The sequence below is a fragment of the Acipenser ruthenus genome, chromosome 45 (assembly GCF_902713425.1).
Source record: "Acipenser ruthenus chromosome 45, fAciRut3.2 maternal haplotype, whole genome shotgun sequence".
In the NCBI taxonomy this organism is placed as follows: Eukaryota; Metazoa; Chordata; class Actinopteri; order Acipenseriformes; family Acipenseridae; genus Acipenser; species Acipenser ruthenus.
In genome coordinates, this window is record NC_081233.1 from 2994600 (window position 1) to 3014071 (window position 19472).

The 19472-nt window shown below is 39.7% G+C and overlaps 1 long non-coding RNA gene across 1 annotated transcript; it reads right to left on the reverse strand.

The window, feature by feature from the left end:
- Window positions 1-1520: 1520 nt before the first annotated feature.
- On the reverse strand, window positions 1521-10297 carry LOC117965875 (uncharacterized). Its single transcript, XR_009319770.1, has 7 exons — window positions 10262-10297; window positions 10133-10174; window positions 10004-10045; window positions 7867-7908; window positions 7734-7775; window positions 5250-5338; window positions 1521-5052 (listed from the first exon to the last, which is right to left on the reverse strand). It is a non-coding gene; the product is annotated as an uncharacterized LOC117965875 (long non-coding RNA).
- Window positions 10298-19472: the final 9175 nt, after the last annotated feature.

The window sequence follows — 19472 nt, forward strand, 5'->3', positions numbered from 1 at the left end:
CTTTTTAAGAGTAAACCTGTAATTGCTGTGCAATCATGTACCTCCCTTTCTTTTATATAAAGACATATTTTTAAATTATATCTGTTTTGTGTATTGTTTGAACCTTTACCCTCCTGAGTTTGAGGATCTCAGAACCGAACCTTCCCCGGTTAAAAAAAGGTGGTGGCAGCGAATTACGTTACTGAAATCCAGTTGGCCCTAAAGGCAGGTTTGCTACAAAACTTTTTAAAAGTGATTCTATTCAATGTAATGTTAAACTGCAGTGACAGTGTGATCTTACTGCAGTGTGCTGTTAAACTGCAGTTCCAATGTGCCTAGTGTTGGACCTGCAGTTTATTGTTAAAATCCATTTAACATAAATGAAGGTCCGGTCCAGACCATAAAGCGTTGCTGAAAGTAGTCGGACTGCATCCAGTTGTTGATTTCTTCAACTCATAATTCAAACCGGAGACTAGTTGCTATTGTGGTTACTGTGTTAACACTGACAGCAAATACTATTCCTGTCCGTGTACCTGGACTCCCAGGGCCCTCTGGTGGTCCTTTAAGGAAAGTACACCTGCAGCAACTTGGGGTGATATGCAAGACAGCGCTCCCTAGTGGTCATTATGGGAATGAGGACCCATTCTTAGACCCTGGGTTTCCACTAGGCTAAGAGAGGTCATCTCTACAGAGTAGAGAAAAACTCAAAATGAACACAAAGATACATAACTTGCACTTATCTGCTCCCTATTTTACTGCACTTAATCCTGTACTTTAGAGTACTGTACAGTAAATCTTCCACTAGTGTTATTCAATCTGTAGTATTTTGCATTTAATCGTATCCTGATGTAACTATCACTGACACTTATCTGCTCTGATATTGATTCGTATTTTGTAATGTACTTGTACTTACTAGAACTGAAGTCATTGTATTTTAGCTTGCTCTTAATTGTATTAATACTTGTACTGTGATTCTTGAAATTTATATTTTGTTTACGACTAAGTCGCCCTGGATAAGGGTGTCTGCTAACAAATTAATATGTGACCTTAAAGTGGCATAGTCTGCTTCAGGAGGCACTTTATAAAGGTCGTGCTGTAACCCTTTCAAGACCAGTCGCTTATTTATTTAAACCTGCAGACAATGTCTGCAACTGCTGGTGAGCTGGTGATCAGCTATGACTTGGGAACTGTTACAAAGTGAACAGCAAATAGATTCATTTAGGAGTGTAGACAACAAACAGCTGATATAGATCCATTCAACCAGCCCCCAGTTCCCTGAACCACACTGTATAGAAAGGGATCCATCGCTATAGAGCAGTCTCTGTTCAGCCCCTGTGCTGCCCATCACCCAGTCTCCTGAACCACACTGTATAGAAAGGGATCCATCGCTATAGACCAGTCTCTGTTCAGCCCCTGTGCTGCTCATCACCCAGTCTCCTGAACCACACTGTATAGAAAGGGATCCATCGCTATAGAGCAGCCTTGTCAGGGGACTGCAGTCTCTGTGAAAATAGTAATAATAATAAAAAAGATGCCATAGATTGAGATTGAAACTTTATTGAAATAAATCAGCAAAAATACATTCAGAAATACAGAGTAGTAGAGTATCGTTGTGATGCACAACCCTTCATACAATACAATGACATGAATCGCACATATTCTTTGGTACAGCTCGTGTGATTTCTATGTGTTTGCATGAGAGGAACATGTTTCATGAATGCATGGATCTGGGTCCCCTCCCCTGCTCCCCATACACTATAATGGGAAATAAAACTGAGTCAGTGACCCTGTTATTTTTATGTTTTTTACAGTAATGTAAATTAAATATCAGAAAAAATAAGACATTTCCATTGAAATCATAAGCTGTAGCAAACCACCCTACTCATAGCCTTAATGACTTCACCCCATGTTGCATTGCACCCTGCAGACTGCACATATATTTCTGTGTGATAATGCAGACCTATTTAAAGACCATAGGGGGCGCCACAGTGCTAGTATATGCTGCAGCTTCACTTGGATTGCGACAGGCTCCAGTCCTGGAGGGCTTTTCCTCCAGGTAGAAACGCAGCCATGGTTGGAACGCAGACCTGGACTGGAAGAGACCAGCTTGCTGAGCTGCACTAGGACAACTCGTCTCACTTACCCAGACAGAGACTCAGAGTGACCCAGGCTAGAGCTGCCCATGTCATTGCACTGGAGGATCATGTGAAAAAGAGAACTGTCCTTCATCTGCCATCTACCTTAGCCCTGTCCTCCTGATAAGCAATTCAACACCTGTATCCTGGCTGCTGTTTGTAATGCTCTGCAGCATCAAGACCTTCCAGGTGATTGTATAATTATACAGGAGCTTGCTCCCTTCCTCCCTCAGTAAATGTGTTTGTGGTGCCCTCTATAGGATTTAATAGTACACTGCAAATTGTACATTCATTCTGTGAATCCATGCTCTGCCATGCCATGGGGAAGAGGCCTATTACTCTGTTACCACTCTGAATATATTCTTTACAAGCTAAAAGAAACTTGCACCAGTAACTAATGTAACCTCTATTAGAATCATTTACTACATTAAAACACACACACCTCACCTTAATATAAATATGTGCTGCACCAGTAAATAATTGAACATATATTTAAATTATCATTAAACTAAAACACACACACACCTCACCTTAATATAAATATGTGCTGCACCAGTAAATAATTGAACATATATTTAAATTATCATTAAACTAAAACACACACCCCCCATCACCTTAATATAAATATGTGCTGCACCAGTAAATAATTGAACATATATTTAAATTATCATTAAATTAAAAACACACACCCCATCACCTTAATATAAACATGTGCTGCACCAGTAAATAATTGAATATATTTAGGGCTTCTGTTTTTCGGGTTTTATTAATTGTATTTTTCGGTGCTAATTTTTAGCTATTCGAGTTTTATGTTAATCGTTTTTTTTTCGGGGCTTTCGTTTTTGATATTCTGTATGAAATTAGTGTTTTTGGTTACTTTCCAAAATGCTTTTTTGTGTGTGTGTGACAATATGTATAGCAGTAACTCGACAGCACTTGCACACTTAAGTTGTACCTTCTTTCCTTTGCTGTCTTCCACAACGAAATCCCTGAGGTCACATCAACATTCTTCTGGGGTTTGTGTGTAGGAATTTATGTACATTGTCACAATTCAGTTTTAAATCCTCCGTATCTTAACTGTAATACAGCTTGAAATCCCGCTAACAAGCTTCCATCCTGAGTGTAATCTCGTTTTAAATCTCGCCAGCGGAGTCTCCAATAGAAATGTAGGAATGTGCTGTCACTCAGTAGTTGGGGTGGGTTTAAAGTATTCAGAACGAATCAATGATAGACACAAGTCAGGAAGGCAGGACATTGCCCAGCAGCCCTGTGAAATGTATTCACAGGGTTTGATTTTTTTAAATGTGAAAAGGGTACAGTCAACATGCATAGATTAACCATTTCCACAGTTTTTCTGGTGTTTATTGTCTGTTAACCGATTAAATCTTTTTGTATCAGGGGTTAAAACTGAAAATCCGAAGCCCTGAATATATATTTAAATTATCATTACATTAAAACACACACACACACTCACTATCAACTTACTATAAATGTGCAGCACCAGTAAATAATTGAATATATATTTAAATTATCATTACATTAAAACACACACACACACTCACTATCAACTTACTATAAATGTGCAGCACCAGTAAATAATTGAATATATATTTAAATTATCATAAAATTAAAAAAAAAAAAAAACACCAGTAGATAATGTCAGATGAATATTAACCAGCAGAAAATTGAGTGCGAACAGCCAATCAGCTTCCAGATCTAGCGGGCTTCCGGAATGTTGCAACGTTGAAGTGCTTAGCTGTGAATTACATTTTAAATCAATCTGTGCATAAATACCAGCTTTCTCCCTTAACACTCTAATCTACAACTAATCTGATCACATAAAAAACTACTTAAACACACTTTCTGACGTTGGTCTAGAGACAAGCAAAATCATGTGTGTGACAGGACAGCGTAATGAAGGCTCAATTCACAGAAAATCAACAGGAAAGACACGACTGGTCCACAATTCTGTCATCAGCTGGATCCAAACAACACCCTCCATCAAAACCAGCCAGTCAAACTGCCAACCCTGCTTCAGTTCTTTCCACAGCAGCCAATCCACTCCCTGCCAGCTTGAATGACGCCCCGCCTCTAACAAGTTTTGAGTCTGCCTCAATACTACACAGACTATTCAACAAGCCTACAGTTAATTTATCTGGCAATGTCATAATAATAATAATGATAATAACAAGTTTTGAGTCTGCCTCAATACTACACAGACTATTCAACAAGCCTACAGTTAATTTATCTGGCAATGTCATAATAATAATAATGATAATAACAAGTTTTGAGTCTGCCTCAATACTACACAGACTATTCAACAAGCCTACAGTTAATTTATCTGGCAATGTCATAATAATAATAATGATAATAACAAGTTTTGAGTCTGCCTCAATACTACACAGACTATTCAACAAGCCTACAGTTAATTTATCTGGCAATGTCATAATAATAATAATGATAATAACGGTTTTATCTACGCGCATGTCATTTTTCTATTCTAATTATGTTAGGGACTATCTTCCTCAGCGGAAGGTTATCTGCCGAAATATCAGAAGTTCAACGTAAATATAGGTTTTAAAGTTGTTGTTTTTTTTTAAAGAGAAAATAAAGAATTAAATCATGTTTTAATAGTGATAGAGCCCTCTTGATGTGGGCTGTACCGTGTGGTAGATGACCTTGACTTTCATTAGCACCCTCAGCTCAGGACTCAAAACTCCAGATGCAGTCATCTACCACACGGCAGAGCCCGCATCGACGGCTCTATCGCTGAAAGCCCTCGCTTGTCATTGTGGGTGCTGGTATCTCACGGCTCGAAGTACTTCTCCTTCTCCTCCTCCTCCTCCTCTTCCTCCTTGTGGAATATCTCTCCGTCTTGTCTTCTCCAGCGCAGATTAACACCGTCCATTGGAAAGTTCTTGGAGAGGTGCTCCCGGATCTGAAACAGCAACACAAGAAACACAGTGTTATCAAGGAGCACCACATCTCTCTGTGTATCTATCAGGGAAACGAGAGGAAACTAGAAGGAACTAAAGGGAAGCAAAGTCAACGTGAGATTAGCTCATCAGTGTCACACGAAGCCCAGTACACAGGAAGCAGTGTCAGTTTGGATTTCTGAAAGGGAGTGTCACCTACCTGCTCTAAAATGGCTTCGTACACTTTGGGGTCCTCAAGATTCACTCCTTTGGGTACATTTAGTTTGACCCTTGCTGTTGCCATGTTATCTGTGCAGACAAACAGAAGAGTTCACACAGCCATTAAATAAACCCCATGTCAAACAATAAGACCCCACGTAGTCTGTAATGTGCAGCACAGAATGGGAGCAGCGTTCCATCAAAGCTTTTTAGATTCTGAGAAATTTGCAGTTGACTGAGAAAGGATCCATTATCAGTGGGACACCGTCGGCCATGCACTAACCCTTTGAATGTATTCATTTTGTTGCATTATACACTTTTGAAACAATATTCCAAACAAGTATCTCAACAATTTGCTTTAAAATTAAACAAGACGTTTATTGTGGCTCTGCCTCAGTTTCTGATTCATGCTCCGATTATAAATATAAAATACATGTAGATCTCAGTGTTCAGCATAGTGAATGCAGTGTCTTAGACCTCCATTTTCAGCATAGTGAATGCAATGTCTTAGATCTCAGTGTTCAGCATAGTGAATGCAGTGTCTTAGATCTCAGTGTTCAGCATACTGAATGCAGTGTCTTAGATCTCAGTGTTCAGCATAGTGAATGCAGTGTCTTAGACCTCCATTTTCAGCATAGTGAATGCAATGTCTTAGATCTCAGTGTTCAGCATAGTGAATGCAGTGTCTTAGATCTCAGTGTTCAGCATACTGAATGCAGTGTCTTAGATCTCAGTGTTCAGCATAGTGAATGCAGTGTCTTAGACCTCCATTTTCAGCATAGTGAATGCAATGTCTTAGATCTCAGTGTTCAGCATAGTGAATGCAGTGTCTTAGATCTCAGTGTTCAGCATACTGAATGCAGTGTCTTAGATCTCAGTGTTCAGCATAGTGAATGCAGTGTCTTAGACCTCCATTTTCAGCATAGTGAATGCAATGTCTTAGATCTCAGTGTTCAGCAGAGTGAATGCAGTGTTTTAGATCTCAGTTTTCAACACAGAGAATGCATGCTTTGCCATTGTTGCTGTCTTATTAGCTTTCTTGTTCTCTCTACATGTTTATGACTGGCAATATGATCTTTTAATGGTACTGACTCATGCATGATCAACGGCAGCAAAACTTGAACAATAGTGTCCCACCTTCCTCATAGAGATAATCAGATTTTGTTTTAGCTGTCTTTTACTGAAGCATTGCTTTTTGTTCTTCGTTGGTGCAGCTGTCATGTTGAGTTTCAACAGAGACACGCGAGTGAAGTCACCTAAACTCAACTTGCAAACAAATGCACGTGGTATGTCGTCTTCAATCACTACACTGAACACTTACCTGTGTATTTTCAACTCTAATATTGAGATTACATTTTTACCAGTTTCTAAACGCTTGATATGATGATATTTCTGAAATGTTTGATTTTTAAAAGGAAATAAAACAAAACCCGTGAAAGTGTGGTCCAGTGGTTAAAGAAACAGGCTTGTAACCATGAGGTCCCGGGTTCAAATCCCACCTCAACCACTGACTCATTGTGTGACCCTGAGCAAGTCACTTCACCTCCTTGTGCTCTGTCTTTCGGGTGAGACGTAATTGTAAGTGACTCTGCAGCTGATGCATTGTTCACACACCCTAGTCTCTGTAAGTCGCCTTGGATAAAGGCGTCTGCTAAATAAACAAATAATAATAATAATGAGTATTGTGATTTGTATTTATGTTTATTTATGTTGACTATTTATACTTCTAAATAATGCAGTAAGATTGTGCTTCAAAAACGTTTTCAATTATATGACGAGTTCAAAACTGAGACGTTCCTAAGCAGCACCAGGCAGCCCTCTCCCTAGAGGCTGAATCTCCAGCCGCCTGCTTCGCCCGTCCTGCACTACTGGATTCACTGCAGCCCGAGCGAGCTCTGTACTAATGTGATGTGCATTTTAACAGGGAAATCAGAGAATCACCTGCAGACACACGGAAATGTGCTTATGTTAATGCTTTGCACGAAATGCTCTCAAAATGAAATGCTGGAGTCTCGAGTGAGGTTGATATTTGATCAATTGTAAAAGTTAATAAACTGTGTGGAACGTTGTTGCCAGTTATTGTGAAAAATGTGCGCATTTCACCCTTAGAGGGAAATCTGAATGTGAGTTAAGTGCAGGGCTCAGGTGGCATGCTGGTACCTAGAACACAAGAAGCAGACGTGTAGAGGTAGACTTTCAGAGATGAACTCTTGTGTTTAGATGTTTAGATGAGTGTCTAATGTTAGGGCAGTTTTCAACAGTATAAACAGGGTTACCTGTAGACAGATTATTTGTACTGGACAATATAATGTAACTCTATACATTAGGATTCCAAACCGAAAGACAACCGTCTGCTTTCCTAGTGTTGTTGCTGAATAGTTGCACACAGCTCTCCCACAGCTTATATAGTTCTAGTGGATCACATGACACGTGAGGTGGGCTGTTAATCACACTGAACAGACTGCCATCTTCAAACTGCACTTACCTTGAGAGAGCGGAGTGGAAGGGGGCCTCGTGGATTCTGCTTCTTTAAAAAGAAAGAGAGAAAAAAGAAAGTTTATAACAAAGCCAGATTCCTGCAGTGGTTCTGAATCCACTGAAGTGATTACACTGCATACCTTGAGAGACCGGAGTGGAAGGGGGGCTTGTGGGGTCTGAATCTGTAAAGAAAACACACAACAAGATGATTTAGTGTTTCCTGTTTCCTGTTTCAAGTGTATTGTTCAAATGCATTTAAATTAAACTATGTCTATGCTGCTGTCTCTACCAGGACAATAAATAAATACTAATACAATTAAACAATAAGTCATTTATTACAAAGCCACATTCAAACTGAGCTAGTGCACTCCATACCATTAGAGGCTGGTGATGAGAGAAGGCTTGAGAGGTTTGGATTTGCACAAGTAAAAAATACATCAGTTTTCAGCATAGAGAACGCAGTGTCTTAGACCTCAGTTTTCAGCATAGTGAATGCAGTGTCTTAGATCTCAGTTTTCAGCATAGTGAATGCAGTGTCTTAGATCTCAGTTTCTAGCACAGAGAACGCAGTGTATAGATCTCAGTTTTTAGCAGAGTGAATGCAGTGTCTAATACCTCAGTGTTCAGCATAGTGAATGCAGTGTCTTAGACCTCAGTTTTCAGCAGAGTGAATGCAGTGTCTTAGATCTCAGATTTCAGCAGAGTGAATGCAGTGTCTTAGATCTCAGTTTTCAACACAGAGAACGCATGTTTTGCCATTGTTGCCGTCTTATTTGCTTTCTTGTTCTCTCTACATGTTTATGACTGGCAATATGATCTTTTAATGGTACTGACTCATGCATGATCAACGGCAGCAAAACTTGAACAATAGTGTCCCACCATCCTCATAGAGATAATCAGATTTTGTTTTAGCTGTCTTTTACTGAAGCATTGCTTTTTTTTCTTCGTTGGTGCAGCTGTCATGTTGAGTTTCAACAGAGACACGCGAGTGAAGTCACCTAAACTCAACTTGCAAACAAATGCACGTGGTATGTCGTCTTCAATCACTACACTGAACACTTACCTGTGTATTTTCAACTCTAATATTGAGATTACATTTTTACCAGTTTCTAAACGCTTGATATGATGATATTTCTGAAATGTTTGTTTTTTAAAAGGAAATAAAACAAAACTCGTGAAAGTGTGGTCCAGTGGTTAAAGAAACAGGCTTGTAACCATGAGGTCCCGGGTTCAAATCCCACCTCAACCACTGACTCATTGTGTGACCCTGAGCAAGTCACTTAACCTCCTTGTGCTCTGTCTTTCGGGTGAGACGTAATTGTAAGTGACTCTGCAGCTGATGCATTGTTCACACACCCTAGTCTCTGTAAGTCGCCTTGGATAAAGACGTCTGCTAAATAAACAAATAATAATAACATGAGTATTGTGATTTGTATTTATGTTTATTTATGTTGGCTATTTATACTTCTAAATAATGCAGTAAGATTGTGCTTCAAAAACATTTTCAATTATATGACGAGTTCAAAACTGAGACGTTCCTAAGCAGCACCTGGCAGCCCTCTCCATAGAGGGAGAATCACCAGACGCCTGCTTCGCCCGTCCTGTACTACTGGACTCACAGTCAGCTCTGCACAAACGTGACGTGCAGTTTAACAAAGAAATCAGAGAATCATCTGCAAGACACACGCACATATGCTTATGTTAATGCTTTGCATGAATGCTCTCATAATGACATATGGTTGATATTTGATAACTTGCAAAAGTTACTAAACTGAGTGGAAGGATATTGCCAGTTATTGTGAAAAATGTGCGTATTTTACTCTTAGAGGGAACGCTGAATGTGAGTTAAGTGCAGGGCTCAGGTGGGGTGCTGGTACCTAGAACACAAGAAGCAGACGTGTAGAGGTAGATTTTCACAGATCAACTCTTGTGTTTAGATGCTTACATGAGTGTCTAATATTGGGGCAATTTTCAGCAGTATTCAACATGTTTCCATCAGGCACCATTTGGATGCTTGCATGCTGGTTTATTCCTCATTACCATTCCCATGTGTTGATTTCAATACACTGACACGTCTACAGTGAGTGGTTTAGATGCCCTGAGTTGCACTGCAGGGACCTGGTGTCAGTCAGGAAGTTGCCTCACGCTAGGTTCAGCTTTCACATTATTTTTGCACACAAATCTCACATGGCTTCAATAGGTCTAGTGGTTCACATGACACATGAGAGCCATTCTACTGTGGTTAGTGAATCACACTAAAGTGATTACATTGCATACCTTGAGAGACCGGAGTAGAAGGGGGCCTCGTGGATTCTCCTTCTGTAACAAGAGAGAAAAAAGAAAGTTTATAACAAAGCCAGATTCCTGCAGTGGTTCTGAATCCTCTGAAGTGATTACACTGCATACCTTGAGAGACCGGAGTGGAAGAGGGGCTCGAGGATTCTCCTTCTGTAACAAGAGAGAAAAAATAAAGTTTATAACAAAGCCAGATTCCTGCAGTGGTTCTGAATTCACTGAAGTGATTACACTGCATACCTTGAGAGACCGGAGTGGAAGGGGGGCTTGTGGGGTCTGAACCTGTAAAGAAAACACACAACAACAAGATTTAGTGTTTCCTAAAATAAAATAAATAGACAATATGAATTTAGAACAAGATTTAGGAGTAGATGTACTAAAGTGATGCGCCTGTCACAATAGAAGCAAACCACAATACTACTAATAATAATAATAAGAAAAAGCTGAAATCATTTAGTTTCGATTTAAAATAATCTTTTATAGCGAGGGGCTACTGTGTGATTATGAAAAGCTTTCTGGGGGTGAAGGTGGGGCCCACTATAGAATCTGATGGGATTCAAAGTTTGTAGTATTAGAACAGCTAAAATTAGACAATTATTATTATTATTATTAATTTCTTAGCAGACGCCCTTATCCAGGGTGACTTACAATTGTTACAAGATATCACATTATTTTACATACAAGTACCCATTTATACAGTTGGATTTATACTGGAGCAATCTAGGTAAAGTACCTTGCTCAAGGGTACAACAGCAGTGTCCGCCATCGGGGATTGAACCCACGACCGTCCGGTCAAGAGTCCAGAGCCCTAACCACTACTCCACACTGCTGCCCTATGCAATGCAACATAAAGAATAATAAAAGAAAGTAAATGGATAAATAAACTGAACACGATGATGCCAGCGGGACTCATGCGCTGGCGAGGCTAATTCAAGGCTGATCCTCAGATCCAGTATTGCATGATAATAGAAATATGTTTATATAAAATATGTTTATTAGAATTAATAGAGATTGAAAGATAGAAATAAAAAATGATGTCACAATATATACATCATGTAAGAATAAATCATGGATTTGAATATAAACAATAACAAGTAGTTGTCATGCCATCAAACACCTATAAAAATACCTCAAATGTTTTGATTCAAACACAGGCTCCCTTGAGAAAGATATGTATAACATATCAAAACATTGGGTAGCTGGCTCTTTGAGCTAAAATATATTGTGTTTTATTCATAATATCATCCTACAAAGGAAATGAATGGAGGAAGTTAAAGGTGGACTGGAGGATCACACCAATCCAGGAGGGCGAGAAAGACGGGTAATAAACTCAAGAGACTGATGGCACAGAGAGCTAAGTATAGTTCCCATCAAAATGTTATAGATTTCCATTACACGAGAGTAGATGTTAAAACTTCATGCTGATTTGAACTCGGCTCTCGCCAAGATAAGCACCAACTAAGACGCAGCTTTACAGTAAACTAATGTGATCCATCTGTGTCTCTATCCATTTAAGTTTCCTTCCATATGACGATGTAGATATCCTTCTGTCTGGTGTTAATGGCTGAAGTGTAATGCTGGCTCCAGGGATCAGCTTATTTTGCCTCCCTGGAGCATCAGCACACACAACGGCTGTGATGCTGGCTCCGGGGATCAACCACAGTGCGGTCTCCCCAGCACATCAGCATGACAACCGTCTGGATTGAGCTAAGTAGGGTACATCTCTGGGGTCTTCAAGTGGGCACCTTCCATCTTCGGTGTTTCGTCGACTAGCCCACGACACCTCAAGGGGGCTCGACGGTGATACTGGCGTCCCAGCATCACCCCCCTCCGTCCCCCACTCAACTCAGCCCAGCTTACTTACCCGTACATCAGCGTTGCTTTCTTTCTATTGTGCTAGAGATCTTTCCGTCTCAACTACAGCCAGTTGCTGCTCCTCTCTGCTGCTTCAGATAAGTTCTTCACTGTGCGACGCAACTCTTGGCCACTGAATCCGACGTCTCTGAGAAACCGGGTTGTAGAGTGTGCCACAAATCCTCGACAACCCACCTCCACTGGGTAAACCTGGACTCTCCATCCTCTCTGTTCCACTTCAGAGGCTAGTTGAGCATATCGCAGTTTCTTCCTCTCATATGCCTCATCTACAGCATCCTCCCATGGCACTGTTAACTCTACCAGGTGAACAAGACGTGCTGATCCAGACCACAAAGACAATATCTGGTTGAAGGTTAGTGGTGGCATTCTCAGGTAGAAAAACAAGCCGTTGACCAACATCTGCCAGCATTTTCCAGTCTCTTGCAGCTTCCAGTTGTCCTGGGCGAGGATTGGTTTTAACACCTTTTCTTGGTGGTTGCTCTCCTGGGCGGAGGAATGTTGTCTTTTGTGTGTATTGTTTTGATGGAACTGGTGGCAACTTAATGGTCATGTTACGCTTGTCTTCCAATGCTAAGGCCAAACATTGCAGCACCTGGTCATGGCGCCAAGTAAACCATCCCTGGCTAAGAGCCACCTTACATCCTGTCAAAATGTGCCTTAATGTTGCAGGTGATGAACACAAAGGACATGAGGGATCCTCTCCTACCCAGAGGTTTAGGTTCTGTGGTGATGGGAGAACATCATATGTTGACCTGATGAGGAAACTGATCCTGCTCTGTTCCATTGACCATAGGTCTTGCCAGCCAATTTTGTGTTGTTCCACACTCTCCCATCTCACCCATTCTCCCTGCTTGGCCTGGGAAATGGCCTTTATGCACCTCATCCTCTCCTCCTGCTTTTGCACCTCGTTGACTACCAGCTTCCTCCGTTGAGCTGGGGCTGACTTCTTCCATGTAGGAGGAGCTGAACTAAGACCAAGACCCCCTCTTCCATGCTGAACTTGCCCTATGATATCACCAATTCGAAGGGCAGCCTTTGCATCTTCCACAGCTTTCTTTGCTGCCCACTTTCTTCCAGTTTTCAACACAGGTGCTGCCTCCCTTACACATTTGTCGCATGACTCTACTAATGTCATTTCCAGTCTGACCTTGGCGCACTTAAACTCCTCGGTTAGAGCAGAGACTGGTAGCTGCAGTATTGCTTTACCATAAAGTCCCACTCTGCTGAGGCAGCGTGGAACTCCCAACCATTTTCTGATGTATGAACTGATTAAAGCTTCCAGCTTCTCTACTGTTGTCAAAGAAACCTCGTACACAGTCAGTGGCCACAGCAACCTCGGCAGTAGACCAAACTGAAAGCACCAGAGTTTTAGTTTGCCTGGTAAAGCGCTGCTGTCTATACTCTTCAACCCTTCCACTGCTTGTTGTCTAACTTCTCCCATATGAACTGTGTCCTTTAGATCCCCATCGTACCATCTCCCAAGACTCTTCACTGGCTTCTCAGATACTGTTGGTATTGCCTCACCATTAATGAAGAACGTTTTATCTACTACTTTACCTTTAATTATAGAGATGCTCCTTGATTTAGTGGGCTTGAATTGCATTCGTGCCCATTCAATGTTATTGGTTAATTTGCCCAATAACCGATTAGTGCAGGCTACTGTTGTAGTCATGGTTGTTATGTCATCCATGTATACTCAAATTGGTGGTAGTCGCATTCCAGAAACAAAGCGCTCTCCTCCTACTACTGATTACTGATTACTTCCATTGCCATGGTAAAAGCCAGTGGAGAAATGGTACATCCTGCCATTATTCAAACCTCTAGGCATTGCCATGTAGTGCTGAATTCTGAAGTTGAAAAACTGAATTGCAAATCTCCAAAGTAGGCTTTCACTAAATGTGTTATTGTCATCGGTACACTGAAAAAATCAAATGCTGCCCAAAGTAGTTCATGTGGCACTGAACCATATGCATTAGCCAAATCCAGGAATGTCACATGGAGCTCCTTCCTCTCCTTTTTAGCTGATTGAATTTGTTGCCAGATCACATTGATGTGTTCTAAGCAACCTGGGAAACCTCGAATGCCCGCTTTTTGTATTGAAGTGTCAATGAAGCAGTTCTTTAATAGGTAAGTTGACAATCTCTGAGCAATAATGCTGTAGAAATTCTTGCCTTCTACGTTTAATAGGGAAATATGGCATAACTGACTGATGCTTGTAGAATCTTTTTCTTTAGCTATAAAGACTCCACCTGCTCGGCGCCATGCTCTTGGTACAACCTGTTTTTCCCCATGCCACTTTCATCAGTTTCCACAATTGTATAGATAATAGTTAGTTCCAAATGGCTTTAAGATAAAACTAAGCATAAACATGAAGACTAGTGAAGCGAAAAGATTATATGTAAATCAGATATTGAAAGAGACTTTGTTTAAGGTAATGCAGGAAGCTAAATTGACATCGGCAAGACGAATGAGAGAAATACATAATAAAAATAGAGATAGTTATAAATGACATGAATTGCATATTCCCTCCATCAGAAATGAGTTGCTTCATAAAGTAGAAAACCTTGAGAACAAAAAACCAGAACATTTGAACAAACTGTTAATGAAATTACACAAATGAATAGGTCAACCAGGATTACAAAATAGGTCTAGAAAAAATTAATTTCAAATCATAACAAATCCGAGAATAATGAAAACACTGCTGAAACACCTTCGATTAGATTGCTTGAGCAATGCGAGTATAAGAGTTATGACGGCTACAACATAGTTCAAATAGAGAAGGACGGGAACTGTTTCTTTAGATGTTTTATATGGTTCACAAAATGACCATCGAACAATTAGACATAATGTAACAGAACTCATAGAAAGCAATATAAAACGATATGAAATGTACATCGATATAATGTGATAGAACTAATGGAAAGCAATATAAAACTATATGAAATGTAAATCAACTCAGTGACCCATATTGAATAAATGAAATTAAGTGACAGTAGTATAGATTCTTGGGCTATAGAGGCAGAAGTCCTGGCATGCGGAGACCTCCTAGATAGGCACATACATGTACACATAGACTTAAATAAGGATTGTTTTAAATATGAAGGCACAATAGAAACTATTAAAAATAAGAACAATCCAATTAATCTTTTATACAACAATAACCATTTCTCATATTATATTTAAAGGCAGTGAAACTGGAAGAATCTGAATACTATGGTATAATTAAGACAATCAAAATAAATCTAACACAGTAAAAATAAACCAATTTAAAAGTAAATAATAAAATGCAAAATAGAGAATTAAACACGACTAGGACAGAGAAGTCAAAACAGAAATGGAAATGGTACCAAATACACTGAAGATTAGAGAGAAGACAGTATTTAATTTATAAAGTAAAACTTTAACCACATCCCAAAAAGCAGTATTGAGTAAAGGTCTTAAGTTTATACCGACTAAAAATACATTGATAAAGATAAACTGGCCACTGAATTAAAGGAGTGGGAGAGACGCATGAGATTAGCAGAAGATAGTTTCAATGAAACGATCTCAGATTCAGAGGGTAATTATGGGATTAAGGTTAATAGTACAAGCACATGGACTCTTCCGGATGGAAACAATGGTTAGAGATGTATATTAAAGTAGTTAAACAAAAAATTATAGTAGGGCTGAAAAAAAAATGTAAACATAATTTACCCAATATTGAAGAACAAGCTATGACCGAGTTGTTAAATGATGATGATGTAAGTATAAGACCAGCAGATAAAGGTTTGGGAATAGTGATAATGAACACAGATAACTATATGAAGTCTGTAGAATGTGAATTAAATAATACAGATATATATGAAGTTAAAAGCAACAAGATCAATAAATCTGGAAAAGAGGTTAAAGAAATTGGAGAGACTATACAATAAAGGCATTATATCAAAATAATTAAACAAATACATGCAGCCTGTAGCAGGGTGATTGCCCTGCACGTGTGTATTTAGTGTTGGTATGGTTTGAATGTGGAAATGGGGTTACTGTGTATCACTTTGGAGTTGATTTGTGTGATTCAATTATTGTTTACAGATGGGCGCTCAATTGAGAAGGGCAGCAAGTGATTGGCTGTGCTGGTCCTCAATCAGCAGGTGGGCGGGTCTTGACAGAGTGTCCGTCAGTTTACAAACGTCCGGTGGAGATGGCTCGGGTCGATTGCAACGCCATGTCAGAGGGGAGCGGTGTATACTCGGGAGGAGAGCGTCCGCTCTGCAGGAACGACAGCTACGCAACCCTGAGACTGCAAGCGGTGCTTGTGAAGGCAATGCCCAGCCAAGGCCGTGTGAAGCAGCAGGAGTCGTATGAATACCGGCTCATCTGTAGGTTAGTTTAGGGCAGGGGTGCACAATTCCGGTCCTGGAGGGCAGGATCCCTCCTGGCTTTTGTTCCAACTGTGTTCTAAATTACTTAATTAGACCAATAATTGGTAATAACTGGTCCAATTAAGTAATTTAGGGCAAGGTTGGAACAAAAGCCAGGAGGGACACCAGCCCTCCAGGACCGGAATTGTGCACCCCTGGTTTAGGGGATAGTGATCCCATGTGATGTATAGCGTGGGTTACGTAGTGTAGCAGGTTCCTGGAGCGGGACGCCACGTTTTATAAGGCTAGCGCTCACTCTCTTGGGGACCTTATATTTGTAGTTTTTGTACTATGTTTTATTTTGTTTATTTGTACAGCTTGCTGGATGTGTCCTCTGTTCGTTACCATGGCTGGAAACGTCACATGACCACCTTTATTTACTTTCGTTTCTGTTTTGCATTAATAAATCCTGCGCGCCTGTGCCGGCGTTTCAACTCCACCCCCATTGTCTCTGTGTTGCTTGAGCAGCGGTGACCCACACACGTGACACGAGTGAGACCCTGTCACACAGCCACATAATGCAAGAACAGGCCTAGCAAGAGGAAATCCTAAAATGCACTAAGAAAATCACCCTATGCGAATGATAGTCAGTACAATTGATAATCCAACACACATAATAGCTGAAATAGCAGAAAAACAACTTAGGTCACATGTTGAGAAATGACCAAGTTATGTTAAGGATACAACACCATTTTTTAAAGACTTTAATCTCTAAAGCACAACCTTCCAGAGAATACAATTTTATTTTGCATGGATGTAAAATCCTTGTACCCAAGTGTCCCTCGTAAAGAAACTTTAGAAGCTTGTCAAAAAGCACTAGATAATAGACTAGATAAATCAATACCTACAGCAGAGGTGCTGAACATGATCAACGTAGTTTTAGAAAACAGTTTTTACATTTGTTGATAAGAATTACAAATAAAGCAAGATCAAATGTGATCAAATAAAATATGTTGGAGACTGGGATAACTTTATATAAAATAATTCAGAACCACATTTCATTAAATAGAAAAATAAATGAACTGATAGTACAGCACTTCAGTCAAGGACGTGTAGAAATGATGTAAAGTTTGTAGTATTAGAACAGCTCAAATTAGACAATGTGACAGGAGAATAAAAGAAAGTAAATGGATAAATAGACTGAACACGATGATGCCAGCAGGACTCAACAGAAAAGAATGAACTAATTAACTCCAATAAATATATAACATTTAAATAAGAAAATAAACAATTCATTCAAAAGTTGTGCATGCTGATGATGTCACAATATATAGAACACCATTACATCATGGAAGAATAAATCATGGATTTGAATATAAACAAGTAGTTGTCATGCCGTCAAACCTACAAATACCTCCAATGTTTTGATTCAAACACCTGGGGCCGGTTGTATAAAGGTGGTTTAGACTAGTCTAAACTGCTAGACCGGTCTTAGTTTTATAACTTAGACTAGTCTAATGCAAGTTAGCCAGTTGCATAAAAATGAAGACTGACTAAGTATTAGCCTAAAAAGTTAGCTTCCTCACCACCAGGCTAACTTAGAATTTAGGTCTATGTGATCCATGGAAATCATTAACTGTCAGAAAGAAATAATGACCTCCCACCATAATCTCTGGCTGTATGAACACTGTCTGGAAAGGACAGAGAGAGTCCTTAAAGACAGAAACTTTACTAAAGCGCTATTTCAATAAGAGTTTCAGTTTTTGTATGCTAGTTATAGTAGTGTTTATATCCTTTCTATTAACCCTTAAATTAACCCTTAAATTGCTCAATAACACATTTAAATTAAATAGCTACCCAATCATGTATTTAATGTACATTATGAATTACATATTAATACATTTCAACGTATTATCAATATTTATCCAATAATACCTTGTCCTTTATTTACATTTTTTTGTATTCAATTAGCATATAGGCCTATATATTTAAAACTCGCAAAACATAATAAAATCAAAGTGTACAGTTTTTTTGTGTACACCATAAACTTAGTTTATGGTGTACACAAAATGACTAATGAAATCTAACTTTCCGTTGTTACAAATGGCCTGATTTAATGCAATAGTTTTGTGGTTACCATGTCAACATACAGTACCTTCACTATTTAACAGTTTCACTTTCACTGAAAGTTTCAGCAGCACTGCAGCTTGCCTCAGGCACGGCTGATACTGCGACACTGTCACCGACAGTCTGAGCCCCCTGCTGGCTCAGACAGACTCCACTCTCATGCCCACCGGCAATCCTCCAAAACATTGCAGATTCCGCCCCAAAAATTTCAATAACCAATTCTGTGGTTCGTTTCAGCTTTGAGGGAGGTCCTCCTCCAATACGTGGGTGTTTCCTCCTGGAAATTTCTTTTTTAGCATCTTGTACCATATTCTTCTACCGTTTTTGTACGTCTTCGACAGACCACACACAGCGGGTTAACGCTGTTAACTTTTTTGGTTATTTTTTCCAATGCCTTGCGTTTGAGTGCGTTAGAACATTTTTCAGAAAATGTCCCCAAAACTATTGATTTTTTCTGTTGCTGTAAACTGAGAACATCGCTGTTTGAAGGAAGCGTCGGACATGATTGTTTTTTCAAGTGTCTTAAATTTCCCAGAATGCTTTACAAAATTGACTAAGACCGGTCTAACAAAAGACTGTTTTATGCAACCGTTTTAAGTGCGTGTCTATCGTCAGTCTGACTTAACATTAGACTAAGTCAAATGTGTTAGTCTATGTTTATGCAACCGGCCCCTGCTCCCTTGAGAAAGATACGTACAACATATCGAAATGTTGGGCAGCTGACTCTTTGAGCCAAAATATACACTGAGTGTACAAAACATTAGGAACATCTGCTCTTTCCATGAAATACTGACGAGGTGAATCCAGGTGAAAGCTACAATCCCTTATTGATGTAACCTGTTAAATCCATTTCAATCAGTGTAGATGAAGGGGAGACAGGTTAAAGAAGGATTTTTAAGCCTTGATACAATTGAGACATGGATTGTGTATGTGTGCCATTCAGTGGGTAAATGGGCAAGACAAAAGATTTAAGTGCCTTTGAACGGGGTATGGTAGTAGGTGCAGGCGCGCCGGTTTGAGTGTTTGAGAGTTTTTCACACTCAACAGTTTCCCGTGTGTATCAAGGATGGTCCACCACCCAAAGGACATCCAGCCAACAGCAGGCCAGTGGT